This window comes from Sebastes fasciatus, chromosome 18 (assembly GCF_043250625.1).
Source record: "Sebastes fasciatus isolate fSebFas1 chromosome 18, fSebFas1.pri, whole genome shotgun sequence".
In the NCBI taxonomy this organism is placed as follows: domain Eukaryota; kingdom Metazoa; phylum Chordata; class Actinopteri; order Perciformes; family Sebastidae; genus Sebastes; species Sebastes fasciatus.
Genome location: NC_133812.1, coordinates 770,929 through 784,676, shown reverse-complemented (window position 1 = coordinate 784,676; position 13,748 = coordinate 770,929). Strand labels below are relative to the sequence as shown.

The following is a 13,748-nucleotide window of genomic DNA, read 5'->3' as shown; positions in this document are numbered from 1 at the left end:
TCAGTCTTGCGTATTTTTACAATGTCAATAAGTTTGATTTGTGCATCAAAAAGTACATTTATAGCATTGTATAGCATACATGATGAAACCCCTTCATCCAAACAATGCTTCCAAATGAGTGTATGATGATATGAGTGGTGGTTAACAGGGTGGAAACAATGCTAAGAGCTTATTACACACTTATTACACAGGGAGTTCTGTCCATCGGGATGGATTATTATTGGGAGATTCTTACACTCAAATAGCTCCTTTTCTTTCCTGTTTGTTCAATATTTCATAATAATTATATTTTTTATATTTTTAGTTTTCATGCCCAGTGTTGGGCAGTAACGGGTGATATCGTGATATCATTACTTTCCCCAGTAACGAGTAGTGTACAATTTCCAAAACAGTAATTATATTACAATATTAATCCAAGTATGCTGCGTTACTATTCATTTTTTGTGGCAGGTAGGCTTATGTTACTCTGACGTGACGGCAGGACAGTAGCCTATGCATCTTCGCATCGCGTCAAGTTGAACTTTGAACTTTCAGGCGAATAGCTTGGGCGCATGTGTGACTGTGCCCTGGGGGAGAGGAGGAGACAGGCCTGCACTGCACCCTCAGTTTAACGTTTTGCACTCTCAGTTGAAAACTGAATAATAAATTCTTGGGGTGTAACAGCACGTGTAACTGTATTGAACTGTTCGGTACAGGACGTTCGCTCACAGTTTTTATGCTATGAGATTTCAGACAGAAATCCAGAGTCCAGAGTTAACACAACAATCTCACCTCAAGGTCCATTTATCAACTGTTGTGGACATTTTGATCAAGTGGATGGATGACCCCATTTGACCTTGAGGTTTTGTTGACTGTTGTTTCCAAAGTCAAAGATGATCTTTGCAGCTGAACAGGGATAACAAGTTCAGGATGCTCACAGCGTATCACTGCTGGAGATTGGCCAATAAAGATCCTTATTTCAGACTAATAAACTGCATCCTGTTTCTAGGGAGTACCATGAGACAGTCCTGCTCTATAGCTGAATATGGAAGCACTGTGCCAACAGAGCTCTTAGCCCAGCCCTAGTGAAAGAAGAACTTAAATCTATAACAACAGAGCTTCTGTAGAAGGTAACATCCTTGCGACCCAATCTATGATGAAATAGAATCAATCAAAACACTGACATCTGCAGATTTCAGCTCAGCATTGACTGGAGTGATGGTACAAATAGAAGAGGAAGGTGAGGTACTTGCTTGCTGTGCTCTGTTAGCGAACAGAAGGTCTTCACAGGAGACCGTGCTGTCCATCAGAGGACAGGTTAAACTGATGCAAACTGTCAACTTTAAACAGCTCCACCACCAAACCACACTGAGCAACAACAACTCTTCTTCTAATCACTGGAACCAGGAAGCTCTCAGTCTCAGTGAAGAGAGCCCTGCTCATTAGGTCCCACAAGCTGCTGCCGTTATATGGATATATGGATTATGATTTCTGATCACATTATTCTGTCCGTTCCAGAAAGCAGTCAACTCTCTAATTACTGTTCTGAGACAGAGGCCACGTTCATCCTTACCACACATTCAAATGGACTCAATACTATTAATCGGTCAGCGAGACATTTAGTCAGCTTTCATTTCAAACCCATTTAATGATTTAATGCTGACGATCAGATGGAAGCTGTTAAACTGACTCTGGCAGCAGCCTCTGTCGGGGGACTGCAGACACTGATGTCTGATTCTCTGCTCTACTTTTCGGTCTCTCTCATAAAGCTATAGCTGCTCATACTGCATTCCCAGCTGCTTTCTCTCTCTGTTCACCCTCTGAGAGCCGGGGGGGTTCTTTAACCCTCCATCCCACCAACATCATTAACATACAAGGACTACTTACTGGGGTCCCTCGGGTACCCCAACAATAAACTTCTGTTAGAAACAACCATCATAGCAAAATGTTAATATATTTCTTCCCAAAATATGATTAGTTATGTAATTAATGTCATCTGAAGAATAAAAAGAGATTGTTATTATTTTAGGAAAGTTACAGTTAATTTGCTTATTGTGTAAAACAATAATAGACAGAGCACATGAGGAAATGTGAGTCTGTCTCCTTCACCATGACTGACAGCCTTTCTTTCTTCTTCTTCTATTTAAACTGGATGCAATGGGGTGTTTTTCACCGCGGCCCCCTGGGACCACGACACACTGGTGTTTCAAATTATTATTTGAAAAGCTCAAATTAAAACAGAAACAGGAAGGAACAGTGTGTAGCATTTTGGGGGATCTATTGGCAGAAATGGAATATAATATTAATAACAGTTTTCTTTAGTGTATAATCACCTGGAACTTAGAATGGTTGTGTTTCCATTAGCTTAGAACGAGTCGTTTATATCTGCATAGAGAGAGGGTCCTCTTCACGGGGTCCTCCATGTTTCTTCAGGAGCCCAGAACAGACAAACCAAACACTGGCTCTAGAGAGACACTTTCACATGTTCATGTCGGCCACCATAGTTCTCCTACACACTTGGCACAACCTCAGCCGCAACCTCACCGCTAGATACCAGCAGATCCTACACACCGCTCCTTTAAACCATCCTGTAACTGCACCATTCGCTGCTAAATCAGGGATGTATTACATTAACCTTTGTTGTGGGTGACCATTTCTACTCCAAAACAACTGTACAACTAAATTCATGCAGTTCATTTTGTACATTGACATATTTTGCATGTGTCAGTGAGGAACTAGATGGGATTATCACAGGCAGCAGCATCAGCACTACATTTCACACTCCAAATTGTGCTTTTACCATGATACACGTGTCACACGCTGATATCTCATCAGTGAATCATGCTCCGCAGGGACAATAAAGTATCTCTTATCTTATCTTATCTTATCTTATCTTATCTCATCTCATTTTATCTTATCTTATCATAAATGTCCCCTTTATCTGATTATGCGTAATCAACTTCAAAATGTTACCAAAATAGGAGCCAGGTCTGCCTGGAACATCCTGCGTAAAGGACCATGTCTGGTGGTATGTTATGTAATGATCCGTTGTGTGGGGAAACTTGCTGGCACAGGCCGTTGTGTACAAACAGTACAGCACAGTAAAAATATCTCGGTTCCATGAATAACTGCGTACTTTGCTTTTACAGTTATTTCTTTATTAAAACATGGCATCTCACCTCCAGCTTTTCCCTCCATGACCCAGTTGAGAGCTGCATGCAGCGAGTCTCAGCTGGCTGCTTCCAGCTGACGGTGCACTAACAGCCCAGCAACTGTATCGGTAACGCTTACCACTTTAAAATAGGAAGGCGCCCAGCGGTGGGGTGTGATGTACTCTGTAATTACATGCAAACATAACCGTGAGACGGAATGATAATCTAAATTCAGAGATGTATTACAGTGAGGTGCAGAGCAAGCAAAAAATGGAAACACCTTTGTGAAAAATACAGCTCTGGGAGTCTGATGTTACAGTTTTACACTCCAAGTCGGTCACATGTTCTGGAATATTTGTTGATGACAGCAGAGGTGGAAATTACAAATCACTTTGCTGATTCAAATCCTTTTATTTAGTTCAGTGCAAAGATTGTTAGTAGCAAGCAGGAAAGTAAGGGTGCAGAGTGTACGTCCCATCACACACTTTATTACCCAATAAAGTGTGTGTAAAGTAGCATGCATGTTTCACAATGAGCATCAGTTTACAGGAGACCTGCAGGACTTTGTCAGCCCAGCTCACTGATAGACCATTCTATCAGCATGTTTGACCTTCTCTATGAGGAGTTGGCGCTGGCCAATTAAGTCAAATGAGCCATATTCAAATCCAAAGCACTGAAAGCAATAAAGGGTTTATGACTGCAGTCACCTGGGATCCTGTCCTCTAATAATAAACTGGACCCTGTCCTCCAGTAATAAACTGGATCCTGTCCTCTAATAATAAACTGGACCCTGTCCTCCAGTAATAAACTGGATCCTGTCCTCTAATAATAAACTGGACCCTGTCCTCTAATAATAAACTGGATCCTGTCCTCTAATAATAAACTGGATCCTGTCCTCTAATAATAAACTGGATCCTGTCCTCTAATAATAAACTGGATCCTGTCCTCTAATAATAAACTGGACCCTGTCCTCTAATAATAAACTGGATCCTGTCCTCTAATAATAAACTGGATCCTGTCCTCTAATAATAAACTGGATCCTGTCCTCTAATAATAAACTGGATCCTGTCCTCTAATAATAAACTGGATCCTGTCCTCCAGTAATAAACTGGATCCTGTCCTCCAGTAATAAACTGGATTCTGTCCTCCAGTAATAAACTGGACCCTGTCCTCTAATAATAAACTGGATCCTGTCCTCTAATAATAAACTGGATCCTGTCCTCCAGTAATAAACTGGATCCTGTCCTCCAGTAATAAACTGGATTCTGTCCTCTAATAATAAACTGGATCCTGTCCTCCAGTAATAAACTGGATTCTGTCCTCCAGTAATAAACTGGATCCTGTCCTCTAATAATAAACTGGACCCTGTCCTCTAATAATAAACTGGATCCTGTCCTCTAATAATAAACTGGATCCTGTCCTCTAATAATAAACTGGACCCTGTCCTCTAATAATAAACTGGATCCTGTCCTCTAATAATAAACTGGATCCTGTCCTCTAATAATAAACTGGACCCTGTCCTCCAGTAATAAACTGGATCCTGTCCTCTAATAATAAACTGGATCCTGTCCTCTAATAATAAACTGGATCCTGTCCTCTAATAATAAACTGGATCCTGTCCTCTAATAATAAACTGGATCCTGTCCTCTAATAATAAACTGGATCCTGTCCTCTAATAATAAACTGGATCCTGTCCTCTAATAATAAACTGGACCCTGTCCTCTAATAATAAACTGGACCCTGTCCTCTAATAATAAACTGGATCATGTCCTCCAGTAATAAACTGGATTCTGTCCTCTAATAATAAACTGGATCTTGTCCTCCAGTAATAAACTGGATTCTGTCCTCCAGTAATAAACTGGACCCTGTCCTCTAATAATAAACTGGATCCTGTCCTCTAATAATAAACTGGATCCTGTCCTCTAATAATAAACTGGACCCTGTCCTCTAATAATAAACTGGATCCTGTCCTCTAATAATAAACTGGATCCTGTCCTCTAATAATAAACTGGATCCTGTCCTCTAATAATAAACTGGACCCTGTCCTCTAATAATAAACTGGACCCTGTCCTCTAATAATAAACTGGATCCTGGCTATTTTCAGACTGGGAGAAAAGCAGATATGGTAACTTTTATGTGTGCAGACAAAAAACAAATGAGCTGATGTTAATTAGCCGACAACATCCGCTCATTAGTTAGTTTGAAGCTTGTACTAACAACACAGTATATTTGATGTAATCCAGGGCCTCTGTGGGGAACAGTAAGTGAAAGACTGTTTTGATTGAACCATGGGAAAAAAAACATGCAAGAAGTTAATAATAGCGTTAAGATAGCTGTGTGATGCAGCGCAGAGAGATGGCTCTGACACGCCAAAGAAGAAAAGTCCCACAGGTGTCTCTCTCACGCCTCGTATCGATCTCCATCAGCTGCAGCGGTCCGGCCGGGCGGTGTCAGCCACTCGGCTAATTGGGAGAAAAACAGGCAGCGAGGAGGCTCAGACCTCATTGTGTCTCTGATCCATAAAACATGATGAGTTCAGATCCTGTCTCTCCTTTCATTAACTTCATCTACATGACAGGAAATGAATAAAACATTCAGTGAGAATATGCAAAGTGAAAACAACAACAGGAAATGACTTCCTCTATAATGCATGTGTGTGCACGTGCCGGTCGGGGAGAAACCTCTTTGATATTGAAGGGATCTTTTTCCTTTTTTTCCTCCTGTGGGAGCAGCCTAAAGGTCAGCGCGCTGGGCTAATAACTGGGAGGCTGCCAGTGTGTGTGTGTGTGTGTGTGTGTGTGTGTGTGTGTGTGTGTGTGTGTGTGTGTGTGTGAGAACAGTGATAATGACTAACACTCTCTCCCTCTCCCATCCAACAACCATCAACACCTCCAACAGAGCACTTAACCTCCAGCTGCTCCGGGGAGGCTGGTAGGACTGGCCACATGTCACTGTGTCTGTCTGTAGCAATGTGAAGCCCAGTGTGACTGTAGAGCAGCAGACACACTGCTCAGCCAACAGTAGACCCAGTGTGACTGTAGAGCAGCAGACACACTGCTCAGCCAACAGTAGAAAGTAGTGTTAATGCTGGCGGTACCACGGTTTAGCACTCTGCAGTTTCACAAGCGTGTCGGAGAACTACGAGGAGCTAACGAAAACACAATGACTCTTAGTTCCAGGTGATTATACACTAATGAAAACATGTGAATATTACAGTACATTCCTTTGCTGCTAATAGATCTCCCAAAATGCTACACAAAATGATCACAATGTATACAGGTAGATCTCAAAAACCTCACAGACATTCAAGTACACACAGCAGCTTGCAGAGAGCATGTGAAAGGATTGGTCTAAATTCTATGCTTACATGCCATGTGTGCTTTCAAAGACTTATGGGTTACTGCAATCATTCCTCCTCCAATCATTCCCCCTCAACTCTCTGTGAAGTCATACCTTAGTCCAACTCGGAGGAAGAGATGGCCCTCTATGCAAGTTTAGTTGAAGCTAATATCAGACTCATACAGTCTGAGTTAGACAAATCGAACTGGTATCTTTGTCCTATTCACGTGGGTTTGCTGTCTGTGTTTTCTCCCTGCTATGCAGCTAATAGGACATATTCCTCCAGCATGCACACTGTCTGAGGAAACGCAAAGAGAGAATTTTTCTTTTGGCTAAGTCAGACTGATGAAGCCTCATATTAGCTTCAGCTGGAACTGGGAAGGCACAGAGCGAGGACTGTGGATTTTGTTCCCCATTTCCTTGCAGTGTATAAGGCTCCTCCATGAAAGTATCACTTCACCACCAGTATAGTTGGTGTAACAATTATGGTGGCCAACTCCCTTAATATACAAATATGATGTGAGTGTTGTATTAGGATAATAGAATCCTAAGATCCTAAGAATGAAACGTTTGACAAGAGTCAAACGTTTCATTCTGGCCTTTGGTCAGGTACCTTACAGAACAAACATACAGCTGATGGGACGTTTGTCATTTTAACCAGTGAAAGCAGTGTTCAGTGACGGCCACAAATGAGAAGGTTGCTATCATTACCTGCAAACTAACGCTAAAGTTTTGTACATTTCTCTGTACTAATAAAAGTGAAGGAGAGCTAAAATGTTTTGTAAGGGTTTTGTAAAGGTTTTGTAAGGGTTTTGTAAGGGTTTTGTAAGCGCTGAAGCTTCGTATTTTGCCATATGAGAACCGGATCCAAACTGTAACCAGCAATCTGAACCCTACCATACTTACCATCTCACTAGCTTCTACAGCAAAAGTTCCAAGCTATCGCTCTGCAGTTTGATGACATTTAGTGTTTCACAAAGTGAACAATTCCACCAAAATGTGCTCTTAGCTGCCCCACTGTCATTTCAGTCTGTGGCTGAAGGTTCTAGAGATTGATGTACAGTGTCATCAGACAGACAGAAGTTGGTGGAATGCTCTGAAAAGTGATGCAACCACGGCTTCAGCATAGTTTGGAGTCTGTCAGACGAGTGCGTACACAGTGATTGACTGCTTAAGTGTACTCTGTCTGTCTTCCCACAGGAGGTCGTGATGATGAGGATGTGTTCGGAGCCCCAGGCACTGCAAAGGTGTGAAGATGGAGTCCTGACCTCAGATGGTTCTTCCACCTCATAATCCTCACCCTATTCACTGTGAGTATTTCATACATTTTCTGCTTTGTTTCCTGCAAAGACATCTATGTGACTGTAAAGAGCACATAAAGCCATCAAGGAATTCACCAAATGTCAGAGCTGAAGATGAAGAAAGGGCAGGCTGTTAGGGTTTTAAAACAAGGGCTGGCAGATATAGATTAAGCGCCTGCAACTAAAAGGTTGCACTATTGAAAACAGTGATTTTAAGAAGTCTGTGTCTTTGAAAAACTCTCAGGTATGACTGTGTCCGTGAAACCAGCTCAAAATATTGATGTACAAGTGTTGATGTGGAGGAGGTATCTCAGCCGTATCACCAGGCAGACCGACGCTAGACTCTTCTGCAAAACACTGGATAGCGTTTTTTTAAAGTGGAAGTGAAACAGTCAACCAAGTTTAGCTGGTTTACTAAATGGATTTCCACTCTGATGAACAATTATATAACAAACATGACAAATGTCAGCATTAAAAAGAAAAAAGAAGCTTTGTTTCATCTTTCATGGCTGGAGCGCCGCCATGTTGCAGTACTCTAACCTGTGACATCACCAGGTTGGTTAGCTCGGCTGAGTTACACAGGTACAACGGTAGAGACACTATTGTAATTGTACGGAAGCCCTGAAATGCAAGCAAGAATTTCTTTTTTCTGGTAATCCATTTTTTAAGTCTGATCTAAACTATTTTCTCTCCTGTGTTTATGACTTAAGAACAGGTGGAATGCCATGATAATATTTCTAAATTACTTTTTTTTTGTCTATGAAACAGTCTGAAGTCTGAGTCTGTCTGAAAACAAGTCTAAAAAAAAATGAGGCCGATTTTTTTAAGTTCGAAAAAGGTGGAAGAATTTTTTTTTTTTTGGCTGATTTTTGTTGTTTTTTTGTTGTCGACCACCAGAGTGCACCCCTACTATGTTCTCAGTAGGATTTAGCATTCAGATTAGATTTAATGTCTCCATGCACTCTAAACACAAGGTACGTAGACCAGATACAGCCCAGGTTAAGTCGACTGTCTAGCTAACGTTAGTTTGTATTGTGTTTTATCACATTGTTTGAAGGAACTAACGCTATAACGTTCGGTTACAAGGCATAGTGGACGCAAACGTCGCTAATGCTAATGTAGCTCCTCTAAGCTGTTATTTTGGTAATTTGGAAAATCTAACCTGCGACAACACATTTGTTAAGGTTTTAAGGACTATGACTATTGGTAGTTATTATTGATTTCTCTCTAAGCCAATCATATTGTTGCTGTGATCCACCTGCTCCAATATCCAGAGAGAGACAACATGTCTACATGAAACATGTCTAGATCCTTCATGGCAAGAACCGGCACAGTTCAAAGTCATCGGATCGATCTACAACGTAAATGTTCAGCGTGTCACATCCGAACCTTTTTCTCACTCAGATTCAGTACTTGTAGACGACCCTCTTCACGGTTTTCAGGTCAAAACCACCCTAAACCAAAACCAAGATGTTACAGTATGCTAGACTAGCTAATTCTGCTGACAAACAGAAATATCATCTGGCAAACAAACACATCATGCTAACTAACATTAGCTAGCGTTAGCGTTAGCCCGCTGTATTACTGATATATCAAACTAATATACGGTGACCAGACGTCCCGGTTTCAAGCTGGGTGTCCCGAGTCCCGACAAATATCTGTAAAACACTCAAATGCTCAATGCTTAGAAATCCACCGCTGCAGTAGGGGAAGGTATTTGTGTAGTATTTTCTTCTTTTGAGGGGAAATATATCCTAATCTCACCACGGCATCACTACCCACTTTACTATACTACGTCACGATGGAGTCTAATCACCAAAGACTTTACTCTATTCATCTTATCATGCACCATGTGATAAATGTGGTACTAAAAGAATATACAACCAAGAATGTGGATCCTACTGCCGGTTTTAATTTGGCTTTTATTTCTATTATTTAGGCTGGAAGAGTGTGTATAATGTGGCTGCTTGGGAGCAGATCAATGGGGATCGGCTTTTATTTCAGATGAATATTTTAACAGGGGCCCGACCACAGGAAGCACACTTGAAAATCAACTTTTCAGAGCTCTTTTCTCTGGAAATTTGCACGCTGACCCCAAAATGTCAGCTCTGAATTGTCTCCTCAGGCTAACATGTTGGGGACAAGCAGCACAAAAGAAAACAGGAATGTCCCCTTTCAAAGAGAGAAAGGACCCATCTTAGAAGTCATTGTTAAATGACTGAAGCTTAGCATTGCATCCAAAAAACATCTTTGTTCTGTTAAATGAGAAGTGATCGTAGTTTGATATTGAATGTTTTTTTTTTTACTTCCATATTGATTTTTATTGCTTTTTTCCTTGAAAATGAGGTCATTTAACTTTGGGAGCCACACAGGAGCTTTGTTTTTTAAACTGTATTGTAGGAGTCAGCTATTTACTGTGCTGTATGAAACACAGAGCTGTCTCTCTCAAGGATACTGATAACTGAAGTTTCTGACAGTGTTGAGCAGATTCCTAAATCGGAAATCAGCAATACTTTATTGATCCCCTGGAGAAACTGGGACATTACAGTTGCTCTCATACAGATAGAAAGAAATGTAAGAAAATAGAAATAAAGGAGTATGTAACATCTAAATTATGTACATAATGCTACAATATACAGTATAACACAATATACGCAGAGAAATGTAATTAAATAATGAAAATAAGAAATGAGAATATAAGAAATATGTACAAATATGTGCATTAAAGACATACGATATATAACATACATATAACCACAATGCAAGAATGGTATAAATATTAATTAAATAAGAATATTTCTTGAAATGTACAGTACAAATCCAGTATTAATGCCAGGGTATTGCACAGTTGAATTATTGCACAAATGATTATACAGTTGAGTTAAGTCAGTATTGCACCTCAGAATAATAAGACATGACGGGTTAGTAGCAGCCGACGTGGGCAACAGGTCCGGGTCCAGTCTGTTGACACCCAGAGGAAGGAGTTGTAAAGTTGGATGTCCTCAGGCAGGAGTGACTACCTGTGGCGCTCTGTGGTGCATCTCGGTGGAATGAGTCTAGTACTGAATGCATTCCTGTGTTTGAGCAGTGGGAAAACGAGCAGGAGCATCTGCAACAGGCTGCATGCACGGTCGGCACATGCACACTTTTCTCTTTTCATGTTGTGTTGTTGCTGTGTTGCATCAGAATTCTCCTCAAACCTACTAAATAGTAGCACTTAGTCCAATATCCTTAGTAATCACATCCCTATTGGACAGTTATACACCTCACAGTTATATTCAGTACCAATGCAGAAAGTAGTTTTCCCAATGTGAATTGAGTCAGAGAGTAAAGGAGTGCAGGTCGGGGGGGTGGATGGGGTGCAACACGGGGGTGCTGCCTCAAGACAGCAATGCACCAACAATGCACCTGACCACACCTCATTTTAAGACCAACACACCCATGGGTGCACAGATGGACGCCAGTACATCTGCTACTTACACAACGTGGGCGCTGGGCATGAATATGACAACTGTGTCGGTCTGAAACTAGCGATGACAGCTGCGCTGCGTTGAGCGCCGCTTTGCACCAGGTGTAAGACAGGACCCTAAGTGGCTGAATAACTATTCATTGGCAGTTTTTGCACTTAACAGTTTTCTATATTCAGTGCTATGGACACGTTTTGGTCTGCACCAATAAGTACTGAAGACCACTACCCAATGCTGAGGCCTTAAAGTCCTACTTAGCTCTGTTTTGGCCCCTGCAGACCGACCGTGACTGGACAGTACGTAACGCCCACTGACCATTTAACAGGAAGCATGTCTTGCTTCAAGAAGAATGCTTCCATTAGTTTCACATTAGTTGAAATATTATGCAGAGGAAACGAGCTGAATATACAGATAGAGTATAAATGTGAGGCGTGAGTGTGGAATGTGTATTAGAGCAGGCAATAATTCAAGAGGGGAGAAAAACAAGGGCCTCTTACCTACTGCTAAATCTTTCATTGTTATGTGGTGCATTCAAGGACCAAATGTGGGGAGAGGAAATGAGATACAGGAAGATTTTTTGTTGTTGTTTTTAAGGAGAGGAGGATGTTTTATCATCCTCCTCAGAGTGGGATGAATGTGAGGTGAAACATTAAAGAGGGTATGTTATAATCAGGGTATTTATTCTGAATATTAGAGAGGCCCTGCACCTTAACTTCTGTTTATTACTCATCACAGATCAATAAAAGAAGCATGAAAAAGGATGCGCCTCTATCTCCCCCTTGTATTCGGGAGCTGAGCCCTGAGCTGAACATTGTTCAACAAGACATACAGTATAACTGAAAGCCTATTTGAATCTTTCATCTTGATAAGCTAAAGCTGATGAATTTTGCAGGTGGTGTAATCATGGAAAGTAGGTTATTAAACATTTTGGTTTCTGTCAGGACGGACTAGCTTCATCTGTGGGAGCAGCTCCCTCACACAGCGCAGACTGTATTAACATCCGTACAGAGAGCGTTGCTTCCTCCTGTGTCTGCACCTCCACTCGGACTCCACACAGTGATTTGTAGGATTGTAGGCCTTTTATCCTCTGAAATGGATTCTCTGGACTTTTACCACAAGTAACAGATAAACACCGGTGTGTTATGACAATGAAAAGGTGTTTAAGGTGCAATCTTTATATTAGTTTATGAGTATATTGGTATATGTATACAGTAGGTAATTGCATTTTCTAGTGCCAGGTATTACAGGGTCAATCATCAATCTTAATGGCATCAATTCAATATCTAAGTGAGACTGGTTGTCATTTTTTAACTTGAAAAATTGAAGTGGTGTTTTTTTTATGCATTATGAATTTAGGCATAATGTGTTCTGGTTGTCCGTTCGTCTGTCCGTCCGTCCCATTCTCATGGACGCAATATCTCAGGAACACCTGGAGGGAATTTCTTCAAAACTTAGCACAAACGTCCACTTGGACTCAAGGATGAACTGATTTAAATTTGGTGCTCAAAGGTCAAGGTCATTGGGCCATTTTTGGCCATAAATCAAGAATTCATATGGTGTTATGACAATTTCACACCAATGTCTTGTAGGATAAACTGATGAAGTGATGACATTTGACGGTTGGTGGAGGCATACAACGGCAAAGCAGTAATTCTAGTTAGTTGCATTTAGTTGAATTATTACCATTTCTATAAACAGGAACTATGTCATTATTTGTACATTTATCTATATATTTAGAGCCTCGTACAACCACAAAACCTTGCTCCTAAATTTTAATTTAAACTGGATGTGGGAATCCAAGTCAGTGGACATGTATAGTAACCTACATGGAGCTCAGTAAAACCACAACAAATGTTCTTATTTGTTTTATCATGGATGTTATAGAATGGATTATTGATATTAAAGGAGCGAGGGATGGGAGGAAGAGTTAAAGGAGCGAGGGCTGGGAGGAGGAGGAGTTAAAGGAGCGAGGGCCGGGAGGAGGAGGAGTTAAAGGAGCAAGGGCTGGGAGGAGGAGTTAATGGAGCGAGGGCCGGGAGGAGGAGTTAAAGGAGCGAGTGCCGGGAGGAGGAGGAGTTAAAGGAGCGAGGGCCGGGAGGAGGAGTTAGCAAGTCGTGACGACAGCGTGACGGTGTGACCCCGTGACTGAGTCATGTGACCGGGCGGACGCTACTGCTCCTGCTCTGTGGGACCAATGGATGAGGAAGATCACTGGAGGACCGGGTACTTTTCCAGACGGAAGTGGAGCCATTTAGGCTCCATGCTCCACTGTGACACTCTCATAGGAATGAACGGGGCCCCGCCTCCAACGCTGTATCCAGTACGGTCTAAAATATCATTTGGTTTGCCATAAGATCTTGATTCATCAGAAGTAAGGGGCCCAAACCAGGAAATACAGACCCAGACCAAAAGTAGACTAAAGTTGGTGAACAGGATAAATATGGGTATCACCCAGGTTGGAGCTTTGAGGTCGTTTTACTGTAGCTTTAAGTGTGTGATTCTCATGCTTC

General features: G+C 41.5%; 1 protein-coding gene across 2 annotated transcripts in view; it reads left to right on the top strand.

Moving 5' to 3' along the window:
• Nucleotides 1-13,748, top strand: part of lrfn2b (leucine rich repeat and fibronectin type III domain containing 2b) — a 235,658-nt gene that overhangs the window by 160,195 nt on the left and 61,715 nt on the right. For both annotated transcript variants that reach the window (XM_074615454.1, XM_074615453.1), the window contains exon 3: nt 7,671-7,780. The gene's annotated coding sequence lies outside the window, so the exon portion shown is untranslated. The remainder of the gene's footprint in view (nt 1-7,670; nt 7,781-13,748) is intronic.